Genomic DNA, 21777 nt, shown 5'->3' on the forward strand with positions numbered 1-21777 from the left:
GTAGTTCGTACTCCGCAAGAACCACAGAGAAGATAATCATTCCCACCCTGTAGGTTCCATGTGGTATGTTACATTGCTGTAAGAATTAGCTGAATTCCCCTTGACACATTTTCTTTTTCTGTTATTTTGTTTTGAAGTTATGGTGTGGTGTCGGTCTAAATTGTGGCCTGTATTCTGTTCGGGTGCAGACGAGTCATTTATCGGTTGGGGGAACCTGCTGGGGATTTTGTCCCTGATTCACCTGGTCTTGTTGTTCCTAACGCTTTACTAACTGTTGTTTTGGGCTGCACCTGGTGTTCGTTGACATCTGTAGCTGCCTTTTTGCCTTTGCTTGTTTTGTGTGAATTTGTGTAAAAATTGAAAAACTCCGATAAACAGACGTTCACAAAAAAGACAGCAGCTCACCAGCACCTTCTCAAGGGTAATTAAGTTTGGGCAATAAATGCTGGTGCAACCAGCAATGCTCATATACTGTAAATGAATTTTTTAAAAAACCACATCTGCCTCGCACAGAAGCTGCAGTCAGTTTGGAGGTACAGACAACACAGGACTCAAAGAACAAAAAGAACAAAGAACAAAGAAAAGTACAGCACAGGAACAGGCCCTTCGGCCCTCCAAGCCTGTGCCGACCATGCTGCCCATCTAAACTAAAATCTTCTACACTTCCGAGGTCCATATCCCTCTATTCCCATCCTATTCATGTATCTGTCGAGATGCCCCTTAAACGTCACTATCGTCCCTGCTTCCACCACCTCCTCCGGCAGCAAGTTCCAGACACTACCCTCTGTGTAAAAAACTTGCCTCGTACATCTCCTCTAAACCTTGCCCATCGCACCTTAAACCTATGCCCCCTTGTAATTGACCCCTCCACCCTGGGAAAAAGTCTCACTGTCAATGCTACAATAGTGCAGGCAAATTTGCATGTTGCCCACCTTGACCGTTGTGTGTAAGTCACAAATCATGACCTTTGCAGCCAAAAAACAGGTTTATCCAATTTCTGGTCCTTTTGGCTTAGTCGCTGCACTCATGAATGATTCTGAACTAAAGTTGCACTATGAGTGTTCAGAACTTTGTATTCCTGTTCCGAGAGTTTAGCACTTCTGGAATCCTGAGTTTGGCAGCAGTCCTTTGGTCTGTTGTCTGGACATTACCAGAAGACAGGCCTGGTGGAAGAGGGGAGTGGTGGGATTTAGTACCCTGGTGGAATCTTGGGGCACGATTTAACTGGGGAAGGACAAAGTGCAGTAGCGAGTGCGACCTGCTGGGTGATTTCCAATGGCTGAACTGGCGAGACCGCAACGGTATCGAACGTGCATTAGGGTCGGAAATGATTCCTCACGGGCTTCACAGCAGAAATGGCTGTTCTGCCAGCTGATTCGCCTGGACTGCATCTGCCAACACCCCCCGCTAACAAGGAGGAGCAGATCATAAATGCTCCCTTCGAATCCACTCCAGTCAGTACACAGACATGACACCACGGAGACCTGCTGTTTCGGACATACCAACCTCGCCAGGCTGCTGAATGCCATGGAATTGAGATGGAACACCCTGTTACCCCGAGGGGGTTGGAGGATCAGCCACAGGTCTGCCAGTATCACCTGGGTGGTAATGGCAGTGGCCGTCATTTCGGGCAGCGTCACGAGGAGGACCACAGCCCAATGCAGGAAGAGGCTCAACAGCCTCCACTGGGCCACGTGGGTAAGTTTACACTGGCCCCCTGGCACCGTCCCACCTGCCACATCTCAAACCTCCCTCACCCATCCAACCCCCCCCCCTCTCTGAGTTGGTGTCAGGTGCACACACCATCCTCCCCCATGTATAATACCATGCCTGTGCCTCAGCACAACCCACCCATGCCCAGCAGAGGTGTCTACACCTGTCACCCGCTATAGATAGCCCCCACGATGCATCAAGTTTGCGGTTCACAATACCCTCTCTTTGTCCTCACAGGAGAAGTTGGCACATAACAGGTGGGAAAGACCCCAGGCTAGTGGTGGGGTGCCAGACATCAGAGTCCTCACCCACTATGAGGAATTGGCCCTGGAGATTTCAGGGATGCCCAAGGATAGAGCGATCACTGACAGTGAAGTTGGCCTGCACCTCAGAGATGCGGATCCATTGCCACTTCACCCAGACGACCTGTCTCAAGTGGGTTTTGCATGTCAGACGAAAATATCCTTCCTTTTCACTGATCACATGTCCATTCTCTCGCAGGATCTCCATCGGATGGTACCAGCCCACCCGGGGTGCCGCCCCCACAGTCTTCCAAGAGAACACCTCGGAGGAGAGCTCCGAGGATGCCACCATTGATCCTTCACAGCTGTCATCCCCACCATCCACCAGCGCAGAGACACACAACTTGGTGGGGAACATTAGTGGACAGGCTTCTGGGGCACTATCTGGTGAGCACCACACAGTTGCTGATGCACCTCAGAAGGAGGCAGGGACATCCAAGGGAGTCAGTAGTCGGAGGTTTGCTGGATCCCAGGACTTCACTGAGTCCCAGTTAGATGCCGAGCCTCTGGACAAGATTATCCCAGAGCTGATGCAGACACTAGAGCACGGCCGTGACATTCAGTAGGGGATGTCAGTGACACTCCGGCAAGGAGGAGTCCCAAAGCCTACAGGTGCAGGAGATGGCACCGGCAATCCGTGGCACCGAGGCCAACACTGCTAGCGTGGCGACTGCAGTGGAAAGCCTGGAGCACGGCATCTGGGCCATGAGAGGCGGTGTCCAAGGCGTGGCTCAGTCAGCGTTGGTCATGGCTGAGGGCCTCGACAGCATGTCCCAGTTGCTGAGCGACGTGTCCCAGATGCAGATGGATTTTGCCGAAGCACTCCTCAGCGTGACCCAGTTACAAAGGAGCATCACTGAGGGCATTGACACCCATGGTGCAGACAATGGGGAGACGTCAGGACCACCAGGGCTGGATGAGCTCACTCCAGCTGCCCCTCTTTCTCATGGAGGTCCTACAGTCACCAGCAGGAAGGTCGACCCGGAGTCTTCCAATAGGGAGTCTACAGCAGTCTCCAGCTCTCCCGAGTCCTCCACCTCCGCCACCGGCACAGCTTGAGGTCAGCGGCAGAACAGGGTGGCACGGTGGGCCAGTGTCACCGGTAAGGCACCTGGAGCCCTCCGATCCTAGTCCTCCAGAGGACGCCCGCCAGGGGCATCAAAGGCCACGGGGCATTTAAAGCAGAAGGATGCCTCCACCTCTGATGTATATCTGGGGACACACCTAGACCTAGCGGCGGCGGGGGGGAACGGGACACCACTGTTAGCTAAGGACAGTTAGGGTTTTAAATGTTCACAATTAAAACATGTTACACCTGAGACATGTGAAGCCTGTGACACGTATTCCGCACAGCAGGCTGACCTGCACACCCACCCCCTGTAGACCTCTGCTTTTCCATAGCCTCTGCCCCTCTGGGCAAGGTGGTCCTAGATCTGGAGCTCCCAAGGTGTACCATGTGCGGGTGATGGGTGTGCATGCGCTGTCAGCAAAAAGACAGGAATCACACTATGGCATAGATTGAGGAGCAGCAGAGCTAACCTCACAGCAGGCTATCATCACCCTCCTGTCTTGTCTAATGACCTGCTGACAATGCTGAAACAGGTCCATCGCCCTGGAATGCTGTTACACAGTCCCTGGCCTGGGGCGGGGAGGGGGGGGGGTGCAAGGGGTGGGATGATGGACAAAGCCTCGTCCTCTGACAAGTGGGCAAGGATGTGGGCCTCCTTGACCCTCCGGCCATGCTAGACCCTTACCACTGCCTATCCTCCTTCCTCCGACTGCTCCCGCGGGTCCTCCCTGGGCTCACCCTCCAGCCCGTCTGGCCTCTCCTCGCCCTCAGATGAGGCCGCATGAGCCTCCTCCTCCTCCAGCTTGTCGTTCCGTTGCTGTGCCAAGTTGTGGAGGCCACAGCAGACCACCACAAAGCTGGCAACCTTCTGGGATGGTGGGGGGGGGGGGGGGGGGGGGTGTACTCCAGTGTACCACCAGAGTGGTCGAGGCATTGGAGCCGCATTTTGAGCAGCCTGATGCAGCGCTCAATGGCAACATGGGACTCGTTATTGCGGGTGTCCCGCATCGCACTGGCATCATTGGACAGGGCCTCAGTGGGTACCCCTCAACCCCAAAGAGCCAACCCATCATCCTGGGATGGTCCCCAAAGATACCGGGGATCTCCGAGTGTCCAAGGATGAGCTTTCGTGCATACTTCCTGGGAAGCATGCGCACAGGTGCATGATCCTGAGGTGGTACTCGCTCATGCGTTGAACATTCAGGGAGTGTAATCCCTTCCTGTTACCCCTGTGTGCGCAAGGTGACATGCGTGCCATCTATTACCCCTGAACGTGGGGCATCCTGGCATGGCAGAGAATCCTGCTGCCCGGGCATCTTGATGGGCTTGGTCCAGCCCAAAGTTTATATAACCTGATGCCCGGGCATAGAGGGCATCCGTGACTTCATGAATGCACTTGTAGGCTGCAGGTTGTGAAATGCTGCACAAGTTCCCACTCGAGCCCTGGAATGAACCGGTGGCAAAGCAGTTAAGGGCTGCGGTGACCTTCACGGCCACCGGGAATGGGTATCCTCGTTCATGAGGTGCCACATCCGCAAGGACATCGCACAGGTGCCGCACCATCCCCTTGTTGAGGTGGAGCCTCGTGCAGCAGCTGCTCTCTGACATCTCCTCAAATGACCAATGACACCTGTACACCGTGGATCGTTGTTGGCCTCTCCCTCTGGGTCGCTCCCTGGCCTAATGGGCAGTCGGGCCCTCAGGGCCCTTGCACATGGGCTGCCTCATAGAGCCTGCTTACATTTCCTGCCTTCTCTCAGGGTGCCATCCACAAGCCAGCTGTGCTGGGGATCCTGCCCTGCACTCGCAACATTGGCACAGCAGAGGCCCCTGGGCCCCAGACCCCAGACCCCCACTGTGAACATTACGTGGACTCTGGTCGTGGGGACATCCCCAGCACTGAAGCCCAACTCTTGGTTGTTTGATTGTTGGCTGCTGCCTCTATGGTGTTGATGCCTCTAGGTTCAGGCAATGTCCTGGCCTCACAGTTTGAATGGGATGTTCGGCAATAACACTTGCCTGACATGGCACGTGTAGCCACGGGATTTCACTCGAGAGCTGTCAAGTGCTCATACAACTAACAATGCCAATTCCCCCTTAACAATAGCAGTCAGCTGTGCAATCAGAGGCTTCCTACAGAGAGAGTTAAAGTGTCCAGTTCCTCTAAACTCAAAAAGCTACCCCCCACAAACAGGTCCCCAAACCACTCGATCCCTGCCCGTCACCAACGCAAAACATCGCATATAACCCCATCGGTGCAAATCAATGATTACTGTAAATCGATGCCTGCACCGAGGCACCTTTCAACCTCAAGTGCTGCCGCCACTGTCCCCACACCCGCAGGGCAGCCACCACAACTGGGCTTGTGGAGTACTTGGTGGGCGAGAATGACAGAGACGCCATCAACAATGCCCCTAAACTCGTACCCCTACAAGAGGCAGCCTCCATCAGCTCCCACGCTGACCCCACCCCCACTACCCACTTCCTAACCTTGGCTATATTTGCTGCCTAGTAATAGTTCATTATATTTGGCAAGGCCAATCCACTGCTTCCCCTCCACCCGTGCCCCCATTTCAACAGTACCTTCTTTACCATGGGGATTTCCCCGCCCACACAAACCCCGAGTTCAAAGCATTAACCTGCCTGAAAAATAATTTTGGGGTGAAGATCGGGAGGTTCTGAAAAACAAGTAAGAGCCTCGGGAGTACCGTCATTTTCACGGTCTGCATCCGTCCCTCCAGTGATAACGGGAGCACATCCCACCTCTGGAAATCCCCCCTCATCTATTCCACAAACTGCGGCAGATTCAATTTATGCAGTTGTTCCCATCCCCGCACCACCTGGATGCCCAAATATCTAATGCTCACCCTCACCACCCTGAACGGCAGCTCGCCCAACCTCCACCCCTGCCCCCTCGTCTTGATCGGAAGACTTCGTTCTTCCCATGTTTAACTTATCTCCGGAAAACCGGCCTATTCCGCTAGAATATTCATAATTACCCCGATGCCTCCCAGTGGGTCCGAGATATAAAGCAACAGGTTGTCCGCATATAGCGAGACCCTGTGTTCTATCCCTCTCCAACTCCTTGACACTCTAAGCGCTAATGCCAGTGGTTCTATTGCCTAGGCAAAGAGCAATGGGGAGAGTGGGCACTCCTGCCTTGTCCCATGGTATAGCCCGAAGTACCCCGAGCTCACCCGATTTGTCCATATACTCGCTACCGGCGCCCTATACAACAAACGGACCCAGTCGACAAATCCCTACCTGAGCCCCAATCGTCCCAACACCTCCTACAATACTCCCATTCCACCTGATCAAACGCCTTCTCCATGTGACCGCCACTTCCACATCCTGTCCCTCTGGGGGCCTCATTATCACATTCAGTAATCTCCTGACAGATGCCTCCCCTTTATAGCGCGAGTACACCCTTTCACTAAATTCTTTTGTCCCCGGCCTCCCAAACTTCCACGGGTCCATCCCCTCATGCACTCCATAAACTCCTTCAGTTCCTTCACCACCGCCAACACTCTCCCCGACCACGGACTCGATTGGTCCAAACCTAGTTCAATGACCATGTTAAAGATCCCCCTCCCATAATCAACCAGTGCGAGACCAGGTCTGGGTTCTTCCCCAACACCCGCCCCGTGTACTCAACATCGTCCCAGTTTGGGGCATAGACATTCACCAAGACCACCGGCATCCCCTCCAGCTTCCCACTCACCATCACAAATCTACCTCCCAAATATGCCACTTTATTCCCCACCTCAAACGCCACCCACTTATTTATCAGCGCCACCACCAACCGCATCTTCATATCTAATCCTGAATGAAAGACTTGCCCTACCCACCCTTTCCTTAGCCTAGTCTGGTCCCCAACCTTCAAGCATGTTTCTTGCAAAAAGGCCACGTCCGCCTTCAAGCTCCACAGATGCGTGAACACGCACGACCGCCTGACTGCCCATTCAGCCCTCTCACGTTCCATGTGACCAACCTGGGCAGGGTACACCCCTCCCCTGTCGATCAACCATATCCCTTCTTGGGCCAGCCCCCGGCCCATGTCACGCGACCTACCCGGCCCATCTCTGATGTCCACCGCCACCACCTCCCTTCTTGCTGCTCCACAACAGCCACACCTTTGTCAGCACATCCCCCTTACCCCCACCCCCCTCCTTAAACAAGACAACACTCCCATCCCCCTCTGTTACATTAACCACCTGCTCAACCCCACTGCGCTTCGATTAACTAGCTCGCCCAGCTAGCCTGGCAGCCCCCGCCCATGACGTAAAACCTCTTACATCCACTGATTGCCGTCCCCCCACTCGTATACCTCTATAGCAAAAACAAGAATGAAATAAGAAAAAGGTGCAACCCTTCACGTTCCTCAAACAGCCTGCCACAGAACCAACAAAACATCTCAAAGAAGAGAGTTTCTCCCTAACCAACAAGCCAAAAGCAATAAAACGAAAAGGCAGAGGGAACCAACATCTTCTCACATTTCCTCCACAGTCCTCCCCCTCCTGCCAGTCCATTGTCTCTTAAAATTCTCATTGCCTCCTCTGGTGTCCCAAAATAGTGCTTGTGGCCGTTGTAAGTCACCCAGAAGCGGGCCCCCTTCTTAAAGAGGGCGGCCTTTACTCGGTTGAACCAAGCTCTCCTCTTCGCCAGGTCCGGGCCCAGGTCCTGGTATACCCAGAGCTCATTGCCTTCCCAGGTGCACCTCCTCGTCTGCCTGGCCCCCGCAAAATAGTCTCCTTGTCGAGGAATCAGTGGAGCCGCACCACCGTCGCCCTCGGCGGCTCATTCGCCTGCGGCTTCCTTATCAGCACCCTGTGCGCCCGGTCGGTCTCCAGGGGCTGGTCGAAGACCACCTTCCCCAGCAGCCTCTCCAGCATCTTGGCTACATATGAGCCAGAATTCGCTCCCTCATAGCCCTCTGGCATCCCTACAATTCTTAAATTTTGTCTCCGGGACCGGCTCTCCAGATCCTCCACTTTATCCTTTAGCCGTTTCTGGGTCTCCTGCACCATCCCGATGTCGGCCGCCAATGAGATAAGCTGCTCCTCGTGTTCTACCTCCGCCTCCTCCACTTTCTGGATTGCCTGGCCCTGGGTCTCTAGCCTCTGCTTCACCCAAACGATTCCTGCTTTCGGTGGTTCCACTACCTTTGTCAGGTCCTTCTGGGCTTCTCTCCTCTGCTGGTTGAACTTCTCATTTATGAAGTCCACCAGCTGCTCCGTTGACCATTGGGGTGGTAGGGCCGGCCCTTTACCCTCTGCCATCTTCACCTGTGACGCATGAAGAATTTTGTGCTCCAACAGCTCCTTCCTTCTCGACCCACCTCTGGTCCATGGATTCATACACCAACATCACCATTGCAGTTTAACTTTCCTTCACCAACTCTACACCTTTTTTCCACCAAAACATCCACCCAGCAAACGGGGAAAAGGACCGAAAAAAACTGCCTCGAGCGTGATTTAGTTCATGGTTTCAACTCCAAGCAATAAAATTACTGACATCATAATAATTCAGAGGACATTGCAGCAATAGCGAACATTCAACATAGATTCATCAGGATGGAAAACCATAGTTCTGAAGAAAGATTTGAAATACTGGTTAACTTTCATTGGAGAAGAAAAGAACTAAGAAGTCATTTAATATAGGTTTTCAAAATGTTGATATATTTTGGCGGAGAAGCTGGTTGGTCAGGGACTCGGTGTCGAGTGTTCATCAACTTAAAATGGTCACATTTACAAAGGTAGAGAGGAATTTTGTGCACATTGATTTGTTGTTTTGCCACAGGGAATGGTTGAGGCTGAGCCCACTGCTACTTTTGGAGTAGAGAGAGACAGCAGCACAATGGGATTGGTTTTAGATTCCTCTAGCAAATGGCTGACACAGAAATGACAAGTAAATTGCCTCTTTCAGTGGTAAAAATAAATACAATTTTATTTAGATCAAGTGACACTGTGGGTTCACTTAACACAGAAGGTTTAACCTTAACCCAGAACTTAGTTTATCCTGAAACCTTAGCATAGTACTGAGAAAATATTGCATTGTTAGAAATCTTGCTCTTGGTGGTGTTAAATTGAAACAATGGTTCTGGTACATATTTAAAAATACAATGTCCACACATGACAGTAGCCCAGATAAGCAGCTTTTTGGAGTGGAGGACAGGTGTGGGAGGTGTGCGGGAGGGCCCACAAACCATGTCCACATGTTCTGGGTATGTCCAAAGCTTAGGGGATTCTGGCAGGGATTTGCAGATGTCATTTCCACGGTGCTAAAAACGAGGGTGGCACCAAGTCCAGAGGTGGCGATTTTTGGAGTGTCGGAAGACCCAGGAGTCTAGGGGGTGAGAGAGGCTGGCATCTTGGCCTTTGCCTCCTTGGTAGTCCGGAGACGGATCCTATTAGCGTGGAGAGACTCGGAGGCCCTGAAATCGGGGTATGGATTAGCCACATGGCTGGGTTTCTCAGGCTTGAGAAAAGTAAGTTAGCCCTAAGAGGATCAACGTTAGGGTTCGCCCGGAGGCGGCAGCCGTTTATCAACTTCTTCGGGGAAAAGTAAACTGTTAGCAGATACAATAGGAGGGGCGGGGGTTAGGGAACGTGGGGGTGGGGGGTGGTGGTAGTCGGGGGAGTTAGTTTAGTTTTGTTTAGGCGGGCTCAGTGTGAGGAGATGGAGGGACTAAGGAATTGTGCGTATACGCCATGTTGGCTGGGTACGGTTGTTGGTTGGGGGGGTGTTGTGTACTGAATTATGTTTACATTTGTATTTGTTGTTCCAAAATCATAAATGCCTTAATAAATTTTTTTAAAAAAAAAAACAATGTCATTAGTTGAAGAAGAGCAGGGTTTTAACATTTCACCTTTAATCAATTCCAATAAAAGCACATCTGTATCTCATTGCTGTTTCAGGGGGGTTCCTGTCCAAATTAGCTAGTGTACCCATATACAATACCAATCACTCCATTTCAAAATATTTCATTGAATGATTCTGACAGCTACAGTGTTATATAAATGCAAGAATTGGTTATATGTTGGATCACTTCTGCAGCTTTTATCCAGCAAGATTACAGTTAATTCCAAATAAATTCACAAATCACATATGGATAGAATCTCAAAAGATCGAATCAAATCCAACATTTTACTAAGTCGCTCACATTCTGCTAAGTGCTGTGTTCATGTTTTGTTTTCAGTTCTGTTCTATAGAATTCTTCTTAACATTTAAATCCTGATACATCCATTCAAAAAATGAATGTTCAAGACTCTAAACAAGTCTCTGACCTAAATAAAAGTACTAATAGAGTGGTGAATTCAATAAGGTAGAAGATTCAAAGACCTGGCTTTGAATCTCACATGGACTGATGGGATTCAAGTCAGTCATAGTTGCTAGGGTCATAAGTGAAGTAGCCTGAAGCAGTCTAGCTGGCAGGAGTTCATAAAACAAAACAACCCAGAATTCAGCATTAATTGACACTAAGTTACCAGTTTCACTTGAAGTGGCCAGAAGGAAGATTGCTGCAGAATATGAAAATACTACACTATGGAAATGCTGTCCCCAGGCAGTGTTGAGGCACATTTTGGGGACAATGTATAAATATAACTCTGCAACTGGCTTGTTTTATTTTTGACCTATTAATGCTGATGCTAACCCTGCAAACATAAATTAATGTTCCATCCCCCAGTAGTATATTTTAACTGATTTTGGTGTTTATCAAGGTGAGCAACGTTGTGGCTGACCCATCAATCTCTCAGCTCATTTCAGAATTGAGCAAAAAAACAAACAGAAGAGCTGTGTGTTAGAAACTTATTTTAAAATTATATATTAATATTTCTTGCAATATAAAATTGTTTGCCTGTAAGATTGCATTAAAGTAACTCAGCTTTGATTCCTTTATCTTTGTAAATGAATAGGGCAGCACGGTGGCGCAGTGGTAGCACTACAGTCTCACGGTGCCGAGGTCGCAGGTTCGATTCTGGGTCATTGTCCATGTGAGGTTTGCATATTCTTCCCGTGTTTGCGTGGGTTTCACCCCCACAACCCAAAGATGTGCAGAGTAGGTGGATTGGCCACGCTAAATTGCCCGTTAATTGGAAAAAATGAATTGGGTACTCTAAATTTATAAAAATAAAAAATCTTTGTAAATGAACACCCATCTCCAACCCCCCTTTCTTCTTCAAAGTCCTTGAATGCATGGCTGCCTCTTAAATCCCTGCCCATTTTTCTTACAACTCCATGTTTAAATGCTTCCAATTATGTTTTCGTACTGCCACAGTGCTGAAACAGCCATGAACAAAGTCACCAATGGCTTCCTGTATGACTGACACCGTTATGCACTATTGCTTCTCATCTATTTGAGCTCTCTGAAGTCGTTGACATGGTTGACCACACCAGTCTCCTCTAATTCCTCACCTCTGTTGCTCAGCTGAGTCGGACTGCCATGGCAGATTCTATTCTTTCACCTATCCAGTCATAGCTAGGTAAATTACTGCCTTGGCTTCTCTTCCCAATCCTACACTGTTACTTCTGGAGTCCACCAAGGCTCTCTGCTTGACCTTCGCCTATTTCTCATCTACATGCTGGCCCTCAGTGGCATAATATGAAGTCATGATGTCAGACTTTGTATGTACACTGATGAAACTTCACCCTCACCTCTTCCATTCCCTTCATTGAATCACTGCTGTCAGACTTCTTGCCAATTTACAATCCTGGATAAGCCGCGATTTTCCCCAATTAAAAATTGGGAAGACACAAGTTATTTGTCTCCAGTCCCCACCACAAATTTGGATTCCTTGCCACCAATTTCATCCCCATTATCAGCCACTGTCTCAAAATTAACTAGACTGTTCCAAATCTCTGCATCCTATTTGATGCTGAGCTGAATTTCCAACCACAAATCCTTTCAATCAAAAGATCGTCTACTTTGATCTTTCTATCTCTGTCTCAGTTTTGTTAGAGTTGAAATCCTCATCCATGCTTTTGATACCTCCAAACATGACTATTCCAATAGTATCCTGACCTAGATCTAATTTTTTACCCCTCCACTAACTTGAACTTATCCAGAGGTTAGCTGTCTTTAACCGGTCTTGCTCATTCACCACTGCTTGTTGTGTTTACTGAGCTACATTGGCTCCTGGTCCACCAATTTATCATATATACAGCCTCCACCTTTCCTGCAACTTGCCAAGAACTTAGTGCTCCTCCAACTCTGGCCTCTTGTGCAATCAATTTCCTTTGTCTAACTGTCAGTAGCTGTACTTTCAGTCAGCCAGACCCTGAGCTCTGAAGTTCCCTCCCAAACTTCTCTGTCTCTCTCACATTTAAACCTATGTTTTTCATTCGCAAGTCCTAAAATCTCCTTCTTTGGTTTGGTCTCAAACATTTCCCCTTGCCTACGTTCTTGTGGAGTGCCTCGGGACATTTAACTATCTTAAAGGCACTATATAATTGCAACTTGTTGTTGCTTATAGAGATTGTGCACATGATTTGATCCATGATTAGGTTTTAAATATTGTTTCCAATTGTTTCTTCACGTTATTTTTAACACATTCGTAAAGATTTTTGAAAAACATATTTATGGTTTGATTAAAATAATTGCAATTATGTCTGCTTAGTAAGTATAAAAACGACTTCCGGGTGCGGCGATGACCAGCTGAGTCGCACGTTTCGGCAGCTCCCTGTGAAACGGACTTTTGGGCTCTTGATAGGAGCCCCAACGGCAATTTTGACGGCTAAAAACACTGTGCGGTAAACCAGAAGGGAATCCCCCCTGGATACGGATGGAAAAAGGAGGAGAGAGTGGCCAGATTGCAGTGGATCCTTTAGAACAGCGGCAAGGAAGGCAAGCAAAAACCAAGATGGCGTCGGAAGGTGGCAGTTTAACATGGGGCCCTGAACAACAAGAGTTCTTGAAATGCTGTGTGGAAGAGATCAAAAAGGAAATGAAGAAAGAGCTGTTGGCCCCGATACTACAGGCGATCGAAGGGCTAAAGGAGGAACAAAAGACCCAGGAGCGGGAGCTTCGGGTCGTGAAGGCAAAGGCAGCCGAGAATGAGGACGATATACAGGGCCTGGTGGTGAAGACGGAGACGCAGGAGGCACATCAGAAACGATGTGTGGAAAGGTTGGAGGCACTGGAAAACAACGCAAGGAGGAACAACCTGAGGATTCTTGGTCTTCCTGAAGGTGTGGAGGGAGCGGACGTCGGGGCATATGTGAGCACGATGCTGCACTCGTTAATGGGAGCGGAGGCCCCGGCGGGTCCGTTGGAGGTGGAGGGAGCATACCGAGTGATGGCGCGAGGACCGAGAGCAGGAGAAATTCCCAGAGCCATAGTGGTGAGATTCCTCCATTTTAAGGATAGAGAAATGGTCCTTAGATGGGCGAAGAAAACTCGGAGCAGTAAATGGGAGAACGCGGTGATCCGCGTTTATCAAGACTGGAGTGCGGAGGTGGCGAGAAGGAGGGCGAGCTTTAATCGGGCCAAGGCGGTGCTTCATAAAAAGAAGATAAAATTTGGAATGCTGCAACCGGCAAGACTGTGGGTCACATATCGAGGGAGGCACCACTACTTTGAGACGGCGGATGAAGCGTGGACTTTTATTGTGGAAGAAAAACTGGAATGAGCGGGTTATTAAAAAGAACGTTCGAACAAAGTGGTGGGGCGAATGTGGGGTGCAAAGAGGGGTTTTATGTACTAATCCTGCGATGTGGTAACTTTTCTCTCTCCCACAGGTGGTGATGGGGGAGGAGGGGAGGTGGAGGAGATGGGGCGTTGGCCATTGGGGGCGGGGCCAAGGGAGAAGCGTGGGCTTGGTTCCCGCGCTATGATAATCATGGCGGGAATAGAGAAGCAGGAAGGAGGGGGCGTCGCACGGTGCGAGCCGAGGTCACGGTGGGAAGCCGAGGTCAGCCAGAGTTTGCTGACTTCTGGGAGCAACATGGGGGGAGTAATTACGCTAGCGGGGGATCTAGCGGGGGGGGTGGGAGGGGGGAATTACTGGGTTGCTGCTGCTGGGGAGAGGGGGGAGCTGGTATGGGAGAGGATGGGCGGGGGGGGCACCACCTGGGGGAGATACAGCTGCGTGGGAACCGGGTGAGGAGCTGGAAAAAGGTGATGGCTAATCGACAAGGGGGGGGGGGGTAGGAAGCCCCCCAACTCGGCTGATCACGTGGAACGTGAGAGGGCTGAACGGGCCGATAAAGAGGGCACGGGTACTCGCACACCTTAAGAAACTTAAGGCAGATGTGGTTATGTTACAGGAAACGCACCTGAAACTGATAGACCAGGTTAGGCTACGCAAAGGATGGGTGGGGCAGGTGTTCCATTCGGGGCTAGATGCGAAAAACAGGGGGGTGGCTATATTAGTGGGGAAGCGGGTAATGTTCGAGGCAAAGACTATAGTGGCGGATAACGGGGGCAGATACGTGATGGTGAGTGGCAAACTACAGGGGGAGACGGTGGTTTTGGTAAACGTATATGCCCCGAACTGGGATGATGCCAATTTTATGAGGCGGATGCTAGGACGCATTCCGGACCTAGAGATGGGAAAGCTGATAATGGGGGGAGATTTTAATACGGTGTTGGAACCAGGGCTGGATAGGTCGAAGTCCAGGACTGGAAGGAGGCCGGCAGCAGCCAAGGTACTTAAAGATTTTATGGAGCAGATGGGAGGTGTAGACCCGTGGAGATTTAGCAGACCTAGGAGTAAGGAGTTCTCGTTTTTCTCCTATGTCCATAAAGTCTACTCGCGAATAGACTTTTTTGTGCTGGGTAGGGCATTGATCCCGAAGGTGAGGGGAAACGGAGTATACGGCTATAGCCATTTCGGATCACGCTCCACACTGGGTGGACTTGGAGATAGGGGAGGAAACAGGAGGGCGCCCACCCTGGAGAATGGACATGGGACTAATGGCAGATGAGGGGGTGTGTCTAAGGGTGAGGGGGTGCATTGAAAAGTACTTGGAACTCAATGATAATGGGGAGGTCCAGGTGGGAGTGGTCTGGGAGGCGTTGAAGGCGGTGGTTAGAGGGGAGCTGATATCAATAAGGGCACATAAAGGGAAGCAGGAGAGTAAGGAACGGGAGCGGTTGCTGCAAGAACTTTTGAGGGTGGACAGACAATATGCGGAAGCACCGGAGGAGGGACTGTACAGGGAAAGGCAAAGGCAACATGTAGAATTTGACTTGCTGACTACAGGCACTGCAGAGGCACAATGGAGGAAGGCACAGGGTGTACAGTACGAATATGGGGAGAAGGTGAGCAGGTTGCTGGCACACCAATTGAGGAAAAGGGGAGCAGCGAGGGAAATAGGGGGAGTGAGGGATGAGGAAGGAGAGATGGAGCGGGGAGCGGAGAGAGTGAATGGAGTGTTCAAGACATTTTATAAAAAATTATATGAAGCTCAACCCCCGGATGGGAGGGAGAGAATGATGGGCTTCTTGGATCGGCTGGAATTTCCCAAGGTGGAAGAGCAGGAAAGGGTGGGACTGGGAGCACAGATCGAAGTAGAAGAAGTGGTGAAAGGAATAAGGAGCATGCAGGCGGGAAAGGCCCGGGACCGGATGGATTCCCAGTCGAATTCTATAGAAAATATGTGGACTTGCTCGCCCCGGTACTGACGAGGACCTTTAATGAGGCAAAGGAAAGGGGACAACTGCCCCCGACTATGTCTGAAGCAACGATATCGCTTCTCTTAAAGAAGGAAAAGGACCCGCTACAATGCGGGTCCTATAGACCTATTTCCCTCCTAAATGTAGATGCCAAGGTCCTGGCCAAGGTAATGGCAATGAGAATAGAGGAATGTGTCCCGGGGGTGGTCCACGAGGACCAAACTGGGTTTGTGAAGGGGAGACAGCTGAACACGAATATACGGAGGTTGTTAGGGGTAATGATGATGGCCCCACCAGAGGGAGAAACGGAGATAGTAGTGGCGATGGATGCCGAGAAAGCATTTGATAGAGTGGAGTGGGATTATTTGTGGGAGGTGTTGAGGAGATTTGGTTTTGGAGAGGGGTATGTTAGATGGGTGCAGCTGTTGTATAGGGCCCCAGTGGCGAGCGTGGTCACGAATGGACGGGGATCTGCATATTTTCGGCTCCATAGAGGGACAAGGCAGGGATGCCCTCTGTCCCCATTATTGTTTGCACTGGCGATTGAGCCCCTGGTGATAGCGTTGAGGGGTTCCAAGAAATGGAGGGGAGTACTTAGGGGAGGAGAAGAGCACCGGGTATCTTTGTATGCGGACGATTTGCTACTATACGTGGCGGACCCGGCGGAGGGGATGCCAGAAATAATGCGGATACTTGGGGAGTTTGGGGATTTTTCAGGGTATAAATTGAACATGGGGAAAAGTGAGTTGTTTGTGGTGCATCCAGGGGAGCAGAGTAGAGAAATAGAGGACCTACCGTTGAGGAAGGTAACAAGGGACTTTCGTTACCTGGGGATCCAGATAGCTAAGAATTGGGGCACATTGCATAGATTAAATTTAACGCGGTTGGTGGAACAGATGGAGGAGGATTTCAAGAGATGGGATATGGTATCCCTGTCAATGGCAGGGAGGGTGCAGGCGGTTAAGATGGTGGTCCTCCCGAGATTCCTCTTTGTGTTTCAGTGCCTCCCGGTGGTGATCACGAAGGCTTTTTTTAAAAGGATTGAAAAGAGCATCATGGGTTTTGTGTGGGCCGGGAAGACCCCGAGAGTGAGGAAGGGATTCTTACAGCGTAGCAGGGATAGGGGGGGGCTGGCACTACCGAGCCTAAGTGAGTATTATTGGGCCGCTAATATTTCAATGGTGAGTAAGTGGATGGGAGAGGAGGAGGGAGCAGCGTGGAAGAGATTAGAGAGGGCGTCCTGTAGGGGGACTAGCCTACAGGCTATGGTGACAGCCCCATTGCCGTTCTCACCGAGGAACTACACCACAAGCCCGGTGGTGGTGGCTACACTGAAGATTTGGGGACAGTGGAGACGGCATAGGGGAAAGACTGGAGCCTTGGGGGGGGTCCCCGATAAGAAACAACCATAGGTTTGCCCCGGGGGGAATGGATGGGGGATATGGAATGTGGCAAAGAGCAGGAATAACGCAACTGAAAGATCTGTTTGTGGATGGGAAGTTCGCGAGTCTGGGAGCGCTGACCGAGAAATATGGGTTGCCCCAAGGGAATGCATTCAGGTATATGCAACTGAGGGCTTTTGCGAGGCAACAGGTGAGGGAATTCCCGCAGCTCCCGACACAAGAGGTGCAGGACAGAGTGATCTCAAAGACATGGGTGGGGGATGGTAAGGTGTCAGATATATATAGGGAAATGAGGGACGAAGGAGAGACTATGGTAGATGAACTAAAAGGGAAATGGGAAGAAGAGCTGGGGGAGGAGATCGAGGAGGGGCTGTGGGCAGATGCCCTAAGCAGGGTAAACTCGTCGTCCTCGTGTGCCAGGCTAAGCCTGATTCAGTTTAAGGTATTACACAGGGCACATATGACTGGAGCACGGCTCAGTAAATTTTTTGGGGTGGAGGATAGGTGTGCGAGGTGCTCGAGAAGCCCAGCGAATCATACCCATATGTTTTGGTCATGCCCGGCACTACAGGGGTTTTGGATGGGGGTGACAAAGGTGCTTTCAAAAGTAGTAGGAGTCCGGGTCGAACCAAGCTGGGGGTTGGCTATATTTGGGGTTGCACAAGAGCCGGGAGTGCAGGAGGCGAGAGAGGCCGATGTTTTGGCCTTTGCGTCCCTAGTAGCCCGGCGCAGGATATTGCTAATGTGGAAAGAAGCCAAGCCCCCGGGGGTGGAGACCTGGATAAATGACATGGCGGGGTTTATAAAGCTAGAGCAGATTAAGTTCGTCCTAAGGGGGTCGGCTCAAGGGTTCACCAGGCGGTGGCAACCGTTCGTCGAATACCTCGCAGAAAGATAGACGGAATGGGAAAAAGAAGGCAGCAGCAGCAGCCCAGGATCGGGGGGGGGGGGGGCGGGGGGGGCGGAGGGGGGGGGAGGGGTGGGGGGGGAGAGGAGGAACCAGAAGGACTCTCAGGGTTGTTAATATATACTGTATAGTATGTATAGGTCGTTGCTACAGATAATTATATATTGGACTGTTAAATTATATTTTTGGAGAGTGTTACTTGTGACAAGGCAGTTGCCAATTCGGGCTCGTTTTCATTTTTGTTATTTATTATTTATTCATTTTTTGTTTATAAAATAGGTCATTGTTATTTGTGTTGTTATAATATTGTGTAAAGGATGCACAATGTACTGTGTTGGTTGACCAAAAATTTTCAATAAAATATTTAATAAAAAAAAAAGTAAGTATAAAAACGTGGACAACTTAGTGGGTCCACTGTTTATATAAGACCATAAGATATAGGAGCAGAATTACGCCATTCGGCTCATCAAGTCTGCTCCGCCATTCAACCATGGCTGATATGTTTCTCATGCCCATTCTCCTGCCTTCTCTTCTGATCCCCTTATTAAGGCAAGAACCTGTCTCTCTCTGTCTTATAGACACTCAGTGACTTGGCCTCCACAGCCTTCTGAGGAAAAGAGTTCCACAGATTCACCACCCTCTGGCTGAAGAAATTCCTCATCTCATAAGAACATAATAACTAGAAGCAGGAGTAGGCCATCTGGCCCCTTGACCCTACTCCGCCATTCAATGAGATCATGGCTGATCTTTTGTGGACTCAGCTCCACTTTCCTGCCTGAACACCATAACCCTCAATCCCTTTATTCTTCAAAAAACTATCTATCTTTATCTTAAAAACATTTAAGGAAGGAGCCTCAACTGCTTCACTGGGCAAGGAATTCCAGAGATTCACAACCCTTTGGGTTAAGAAGTCCCTCCTAAAGCTCAGTCCTAAATCTACTTCCCCGTATTTTGAGGCTATGCCCCCTAGTTCTGCTTTCACCCGCCAGTGGCAACAACTTGCCCGCATATATCCTATCTATTCCCTTCATAATGTTATATGTTTCTATACGATCATCCCGCACCCTTCTAAATTCCAATGAGTACAGTCCCAGTCTACTCAACCTCTCCTCGTAATCCAACCCCTTCAGCTCTGGGATTAACCTAGTGAATCTACTCTGCACACCCTCCAGCGCCAGTACGTCCTTTCTCAGGTAAGGAGACCAAAACTGAACATAATACTCGAGGTGTGGCCTCACGAACACCTTATACAATTGCAGCATAACCTCCCTAGTCTTAAACTCCACCCCTCTAGCAATAAAGGACAAAACTCCATTTGCCTTCTTAATCACCTGTTGCACCTTTAAACCAACTTTTTGCGACTCATGCACCAGCACACCCAGGTCTCTGCACAGCAGCATGTTTTAATATTTTATCATTTAAATAATAATCCCTTTTCTGTTATTCCTACCAAAATGGATAACCTCACATTTGTCAACATTGTATTCCATCTGCCAGACCCTAGCCCATTCACGTAACCTATCCAATCCCTCTGCAGACTTCCAGTATCCTCTGCACTTTTTGCTTTACCACTCATCTTAGTGTTGTCTGCAAACTTGGAAACATTGCGCTTGGTCCCCAACTCCAAATCATCGATGTAAATTGTGAACAATTGTGGGCCCTGTCGTGTTGGGTGTCCTGATACACAAATGAGCCAACACGGCTGTAGATGGTACAACTTGATTTTATTATGTTAACTAACAGATGCAACTAACTATATACTTGGGTGCGTTCGCTACCAGCTAACCTATGGACCTAACCCTATCACTAATGTTGGTGAGGCACTCAGCACATGGTCTATGTCCGAGTGTCACGCTGCAAGCTCTGTGTCCCGAGCTGTCTCCTACCAGAATGAGCGGGAAATCTCGTGTTCCCCCTTTTATAGTGCGTGTGCTCTTACGAGTGATTGGCTGTGATGTTGTGTGTGTGCTGGTTGGTCCAAATGCCTGTCCATCAGTGTGTGTGTGTGATTGCACCATGACATGCTGATCTGGATATCATGACAGGTCCAACACTGATCCCTGAGGGACACCACTAGCCAACCAGACTGATTGCCAACCAGAGAAACACCCATTAATCCCCACTCTTTGCTTTCTATTAATTAACCAATCCTCTATCCATGCTGCTACTTTACCCTTAATGCCTTGCATCTTTATCTTATGCAGCAACCTTTTGTGTGGCACGTTGTCAAAAGCTTTCTGGAAATCCAGATATACCACATCCAGTGGCTCCCCATTATCTACCGCATTGGTAATGTCCTCAAAACATTCCACTAAATTAGTTAGGCACGACCTGCCCTTTATGAACCCATGCTGCGTCTGCCCAATGGGCATACAATCTCAGTATGAAAGGATCGTTCCTTGAGTCTGAGGATGTGCCCTCAGGTTCTAGTCTCTCCTAATAGTGGAAACATCTTCCAAACATCCACTCTATCTCGGCCTCTCAGTATTTTCATAGTAACTTCATTGCAATGTTAATGTAAGCTTACTTGTGACACTAATAAATATTGTTATTATTATTCTGTAAGTTTCAATGATATTCCCCCTCATCCTTCTCAACTTCAAATAGAACAGACCCAGAGTCCTCAACCGTTCCCCATATGACAAGTCCTTCATTCCTGGGATCATTCTTGTGAACCTCCTCTGGACCCCGCTCCAAGGCCAACACATCCTTCCTTAGATACAGGGCCTTAAACTGCTCACAATATTCCAAATGGGGTCTGACTAGAGCCTTGTACAGCCACAACAGTACATCCCTGCTCTTGTATTTTAGCCCTGTCAAAATGAATGATAACATCGCATTTGCCTTCCTAACTGTCAACTGAACCTGCATGTTAACCTTAAGAGAATCCTGAAATAGGACATTTGCAAAGGTACTAATGTCTGTTTCAGGCATGTCTCTGAGATGACTGTGCTTCAGCCTTTCCCAGTCCGGTGCGGAGGTGCTCTTTAAATATGTAGGCCCATGCTGTTTACCATTTTAGATGACTGGGCACCTCTTTACACCTGAACAATGTTCGCAGTATCTAAGAATTTCTAAGTCATGGACTCCCTACAAAGTCCCAGTGGTGTTGAGCTGAAATCCACTTACTGTCAACTTCAACTCCAGAAGTGCCAGGATGAGTGAGTCAGCAAGTGAAGCTGGTCAGGGATTGCGCATTCAGTGCAATAGAGGGCTATGTCCCTCCTAACTCAACAGGAAGGTATCACTTGCTCAAAGCAGAGATCAGCGAAAACGTTGGCTGAGTCGCAGGAGTATGTACCGTGTACCTGGGTGGGTGGTGTTCTCACGTGTAATGGTGGTACCCATGTCAATGATCTGGCACGTCTTGCAGAGGTTGCCAGGGAGCGTTGTGTGGTGTCGTGGTCGCTGTTCTCCTGAAGGTTGGGTAGTTTGCTGCAAACAATGGTTTGTTTGAGGTTGCGAGGTTGTTTGAAGGCAAGTAGTGGGGGTGTGGGGATGGCCTTGGCAAGATGTTCGCCTTCATCGATTACATGTTGAAGGCTGCGAATAAGATGTCGTAGTTTCTCTGCTCCAGGGAAGTACTGGACGACAAAGAGTACTCTGTCGATTGTGTCCTATGTTTGTCTCCCTCATACGCTGCAGGAAAGGATATCCCGAGGCGTGGTACATTGGCGAGACCATGCAGACGCAGACAGTGGATGAACGGACATCGCGCGACAATCGCCAGTCGGAGGACGCTTCAGCAGTCAAGGGCATTCAGCCTC

The sequence above is a fragment of the Scyliorhinus torazame genome, chromosome 11 (genome assembly GCF_047496885.1).
Source record: "Scyliorhinus torazame isolate Kashiwa2021f chromosome 11, sScyTor2.1, whole genome shotgun sequence".
Taxonomy (NCBI): Eukaryota; Metazoa; Chordata; class Chondrichthyes; order Carcharhiniformes; family Scyliorhinidae; genus Scyliorhinus; species Scyliorhinus torazame.